This window comes from Anastrepha obliqua, unplaced genomic scaffold (genome assembly GCF_027943255.1).
Source record: "Anastrepha obliqua isolate idAnaObli1 unplaced genomic scaffold, idAnaObli1_1.0 ptg000023l, whole genome shotgun sequence".
In the NCBI taxonomy this organism is placed as follows: Eukaryota; Metazoa; Arthropoda; class Insecta; order Diptera; family Tephritidae; genus Anastrepha; species Anastrepha obliqua.
Window position 1 is genome coordinate 253,936 of NW_026562184.1, and position 6,366 is coordinate 260,301.

The window sequence follows — 6,366 nt, forward strand, 5'->3', positions numbered from 1 at the left end:
TCCGAAGGGTGTTTGGCCCCATACGCTGCAACGATGGAACGTACCGAATACGCTACAACGATGAGTTGCTAAACTTATGCCAGGGAGAAGTCGTCGTGAAATACATTAAATCCCAAAGGCTTCGATGGTTAGGGCACATTGTGCGCATGGATTACAGCCGCCCCCTAAAATCTTTTTTATCAACGAATTGTGTAATGACCCGAGCCCGAGGACTTCCTAGGTTAACACAAGGGTTGAAAAGTCCCGGGCTTAACACATAGATGGCACTAGTTTTAATGTATTGATTTTCAATTAGTACTAATCTTAATTAAAATTTCATGATGTTCTATTCCTTAGTTCGTGAATTATTGTGCTAAGAGTGAGGCTACTAATGCTATTTTCAAAACAATGGATCAAAAAGAATTTCGTGTTTTAATTTGGCACTGCTTCTTGATGGGGAAAAATACCGTTCAGGCGAAGCAATGACTTAAAAAGTGTTATGGTGACTCCGCTCCACCATAAACAACAATAAAACGATGGTTTGTTGACTTCAAACGTACCCATAGAAACACCGATGATGCACAACGTAGTGGACGTCCAAATGAAGCCAAAACAACGGGAAACATAAAACAAATTACAAAAAATCGTTTTGAATGATCGAAAAGTGAAGTTGCGGGAGTTATCTGACACCGTAAAGATATCAAAAAACGTTCTGGCTTTATATTGCATGCGCATTTGATTATGAAAAAGCTTTGTTAAAATTGGGTGCCGCGTTTGCTCACAGTTGACTAAAAAAACAATTGCTCCCACATATACCCTATTTGCCAGATATGGCTCCCAGCGACTACTGGCTGTTTGCAGCAGTGATGATTGTATTATTTTATTGTAATTTCCACCGCATACCATCTTCAACCACTAGACATTTCAGTATTCGGGCCTTTCACAAGACTTCGCAAAAAATCGATCAGTGCCTTTCTGATCACTCATCATGGAAAGCAAATATATTATATAAACATTTACGATGTAAAAGTGGCCAATGAAACATTTCAAATGGATTTTACTCCGATTAATATATTAAGTGGGATCAAAGCTACGGGTATTTATCCTTTGAATTCACTGAAAGAATTGCAACACAAATTTTAACACCAAACATAACACAGAGAAGTAAAGCTTCGCGGATCCTCACTAGTTCACCAGAAAAAAATCCGCTTAAGACTTTGAAGACAACAAAATTGCTAAGCAAAAATCCAAAAAAGTCAGCTTGGGTCAGATAGCAAAGAAAATTATACGAACAAGGAAAAACGCTTTTAAAATTCCATTACTGCATGATGAGGATTTACAGATTGGAAAATAAGTTTTGGTAAACTTTTGGGAAAATACATAGTAAGAAACCCTTTTACTATATTTCAATATTATTATTTATATTACAATACAAATTATTTACGTAGACACTCTCCAGACTATCTCACCCCCCGTGGGCTGGGGGGTTAGAATTTGCCCGAGGGAACGGATGCCTCTCGTAAGAGGCGACTAAAAACCACACCTCAGCTTGTTATTTGTGAGTTAACTCAACGATAAGAGGCTGAGCGAAACAGAAACGGCTTGGTGGTGATGGGAACACTGTCATCATTGGAGCGTTCAACCACCTAACAGCGCATAATTTTACATTTCCTTGTCGTGCTCGTGTGTCATTCCGCATTTGGGGGTTGGCTCAATCTTATGTCATATTCTTTTGGAGCCCAACCAAAACAAGGCTCTGTCGACCGAGCCATGGCGGTATAGCCTTATCAGCACTTTAAGCTGAGGGGTTGAGGTACCCGTGCGAGAGCTGCATGACTGGTAGTGCCTAAATAACCAGTCGCGAACGGTCCCCTCCGATGCTCAGGCAAGGTCGGTTGTAGCAGATGCCTTATCGCGGTATGCCGACCATTTCCTTCCGTGCATACTCGTGGGACCAAAATTTAGATAAATGGAAAACATAAAAAAAAAACACTACGGGTACAACAAAAACTGAGAGTGTGTTGGGCATATTCTTGGAGGGCCAGCTGGTGGCTTCTAGCCAGGACCTAGTGGTCGGACCCAGCACGTCGAGTGCTCACCATATCTCGCAATCCTCTTCTCCGACGACCTCTGGTAAGGATGCCAAAAAGAAAAATAAAAAATTCCCTTGGTCGCTGCTCAAAGCATGCTACGTGAGAGCCAAATTCATTCCGGCTAAGATAGCTAAGAACGAATTAGCCGGTATACCAGATGATCGCGATACAGACGACAAGGTCAGATAGTACGGAGTACGAAACCATGGTCGCGAGGAAAACTACCGACCTCCAATCACATACAAATCTTCATAACCAACCAGCGGCTAAGCGTAACTGATCACAAGATGTGAGCGGGTGCGCTGACAAGAAAATAAAAAATTTCTTGACTCAGGGAGTTGAGGGCGCAACAACAAGTGCGGTGGTTACAGCTGCGAGGGTTGCTTACAGCGAGGTGGCCAGGGATCACCTCCAAGTTCCCCTCGTAGACGCAAGATCCCATAGTGGTAGGGAGGTGCTGGCCAATTGGGGTGCCATTTAAGGACGGCAAACCAAGAACAGGTACCTCTTTTTGATTCGGGAGATATCTGCCGCGGCTGTAGAATGATCAAGTGTGCCGATGAGTTCTCCAGGGGTTTTTTGGTTGCGGAGCTCAGCAATGTCTGGGAGGGGCTCTAATTTAAGCTCATCCCAGCTTCGGATGGGTTCGGCAGTCTAAGATCATGGGCCTCCAGTACAGACACTATGATCCTTTTTATGTCCAGTCGGAAGGTAAGTCTAGGGCTTGTATCTTTGTTGGGAATACTATTAATGCCTTTCTGACTTCTCATTTCAGCTCACCAAATGTGACAGTAGTCCGTGTGGAAGTATCTAGTGGCATCTGCTACTATTTGGTTACTGTACACATAGCTCACGAAAACGCAGCACCTCCTGAGGAAGTGGGGCGTTTGGTGGACTCACCTTCGTTTAATAAGAAGACCATCCTCATCGACTGCGACGCCAGTGCAACACATACCATTTGGAGAAGCGGTGAGATAAATGATCAAGTCTCTTTTTGATTTCATTCTTAGCCGCAATCTCCTTATTTGGAGCAATGGCAACACCCAAAATTGGAAGATTTCTCAGAAAAGTTGCTTTTCGGATCACTGGTTGATCCTTTTCGAAATCAATTTCGCACGGGAAACCAAATCTCCCAACAGAAACCACAAAAGAACCGACTGGTCTCTGTTCAATAGGGTTTTCAATAATAAATTGAACTGGCGAATTTTTTCCACTCATCCACTGATCAACTGGACAAGCAGGTGGAACATTTGCAGCGATCCTATCAGACGGCCTTCCAAGTGGCTTGTCCTTGGAGGAACAAGACGTTGACCGACTTGAAAAAGAAGGTTAGGTGCGTTTTTAACGAATGCTATAAAAATAAAAACTTTGAAAATTACCGTGTAATTTGAAAAGAATACCAAAAATCCATTAAATATGCGAAACGTAACTCCTGGAAGAAGTACTGCGAATCCATTGAATCTGTGAAGGATTCAACCAGGCCAAGCAAGATCCTCTCGAGAGACCACTCCTGCAGAACTCTTGTAAAAAGGGGGGTTGGGGAGTGGGCTGAATGTGCAGAAGAATCTTTGATTATCCTGGTAAATAATCACTTTCCGGAAAATTTTATTACTCCACGTGACATTGTCGAGACGAGTCGACAGGCAGGGCTACTGGGCTACTATGTTTCCCTGAAATCTATCCTATAAGTTGACAGAATCACGTGGGCAATTAATAGTTTTTCATTTATCCTAAAGGTGTTTAAAAGATTGATTGATTATCATATCCGAGAGCACATCGAATCCAAATTATCTCCAGCGAAACATGCTTACCTGAAAGGGAAATCCACGGAATCAGCCTTATACGAGGTCATAGGAATTGCGGAAAAATCTCTAGAAGCAAACAATTCACTTTGACGGCCTTAATAGGTATGGAGGGTGCTTTTAATATCATCAGGGCTGAGTCAAGTGTCTCTGCGTTAGATAGACTAGAGGTGGAAAGACCTATCTGTCTCTGGATCTTGTCCCTGCGTGACTGCAGGGAAGTTAACGCGGTGGCAAGAGGGGCTAAGATCACTAGATTCGTTCACAGGAGGATGCCGCAGGATGGTGTCCTTTCACCCCTACTTTGGCGAGTTGCTATTGACGAAGTTCTGATAATGCTAAATAAGGGTAGGATTAAGGTAGTAGGATACGCCGATAACTTGGTTCTAATGATATCGGGACCGTTTCCCGTAGTCATGGCTGAGATTTGGCTGAACTCAGTCGCTGGGCAACCACTTGCGGCTTCCGAGTCACCTCTGACCAAACGGGGCTGGTGCTATTTACCAGAAAATATAAACCTCCATCATTTCGACTTCCCAAATTAAACTATCATGTTCTCCCGCTTTCATCGGAAGTTTGGTATCTTGGAGTGATACTTGACTCCAAACTCCATTGGAAGCTGCACATTGAAAATCGGGTCATGAAGGCCAGTATAGCCTTCCACTTCTGCAAATCTATGTTCGGTAAAAAATGGAGACTCAAGCCACAGGTCGTGCTGTGGATGTACAACGCAGTGGTTTTGCCAATTTTAACGTATGGATGCCTAGTTTATTTGGAATCTCTTCGGAGGGGTATAATAACACTAAACTGGGAAGGGTGCAAAGGACTGCATGCATTGGCACCACCGGAGCATGTAAAACTTGGCCGAGTGCTGCCCTGAATGTCGTTTTGTACTTATGTACTTCCTATCGACTTTTACGTTATTTCCATCGCGACTCAAAGTGCAATCAGGTTAAAGGAGGTTGGCCCCTGGAGGCAATCTCTCAAGGGACATGGTAGTATTTTCGGGAAGCTAACACCGTATTTCTCCGAACTTCGAACAGATCTCTCTATCCGCAAACTAGAGTTTGAGGGTCGTGCTAGGGCAATCTTTCCAAATAGGGAGGATTGGATCGAGGGGAAAATCCGCACCGAAGCTTGCACCTCTGTCCTCACTGACGGTTCCAAGATGGAATTGGGAGTCGGAGCAGGGGCTTTCTTTAAATCATCTAATTTATTTATCTCCTTTAAACTGCCGAATACTGCTAGTGTTTTTCAAGTATGCAAAGTGCTTAGGGAACGCGGAAGCGAGGGAGATATTAAAATTTTCTCCGATAGTCAAGCCGCGATCAATGCTCTGACGACGCCATGGAGCAGAACGAAATTAGTAAACTTCTGTAAGGACGAGTTTAAATCTCTTGGGTGTGCAGGTAATATTTGGCCTCAGAGATCTCCTACCCGGTCATCAGCATCCTCCTGACAGCTGTTAAAGGGGAACTGTACAAATTATTTCTCAGGAAAGCGCAGAAAAAATGGAGCTCCATTTCATCATGTGCTATTTCGAAAACCCTTTGGCCCCAGTACAAAATACGAAGGACTCAGAAAGTCCTTTGGACTCCTCGCCATTCAATTTCCAAACTCGTAGCTGTGTTTACCGATCACTGGACGATCGGCACATACGCGGAGAAGCTTGGGTTGTCATTTAACCCCCCATTGAACAAGCTGTGGGGACCTTTCAGAGAAGGAGACTGTTGAGCACTTTGAAAATGTCCGGGCTTGGCAGCTAGACGAATAAGGTCACTGGGTGCTCCTTTCTTCAACAGCATGGGGCAGTGCGCCAAACTAAATCTCATCAATCTTCTCCATTATATCAACAGGTCTGGATGGTTGTAGATATCTGCCAAACGTGTTGCGAGACTCATTTACATACATACATACATCTCCGTAAATTCACTTTTTATTTTTCATTTTAATTTTATTTTTTTGATAACTATTTTTTTTAAATCGTCATAAAAACGTAAACCTTACTATTAATTATGTTATTAAATATATATACATATATTAAATATTCGTAGGTTAAAATATACGCATTTAAGTAGATTATATACATATACATATGAATGTACATATGTATGTATATATTGCCAACTTCGCAATATAAATAGAATTGTTCAGAATTTGACAAATGGTGATATTTTTTCTATGGCTAGTGCGTGCCGGAGTGTATACCTATATTAGGTATATGGATGCCGACTTATGCATATGTGCGTACATATTACGTATGGATTAGGGATAGGGAATTATTGTCCCAGGGAATAGTGTATGCTTTTTTGTATGTGCGTATGTTTTTCTACGTTCCCAGAAAAATGATGATATTTCGTATGCACGTACATACATATATGTATATACAAATATATATAATTGGCGCGTACCCCCTTTTTGGGTGTTTGGCCGAGCTCCTCCTCCTATTTGTGGTGTACGTCTTGATGTTGTTCCACAAATGGAGGGACCTA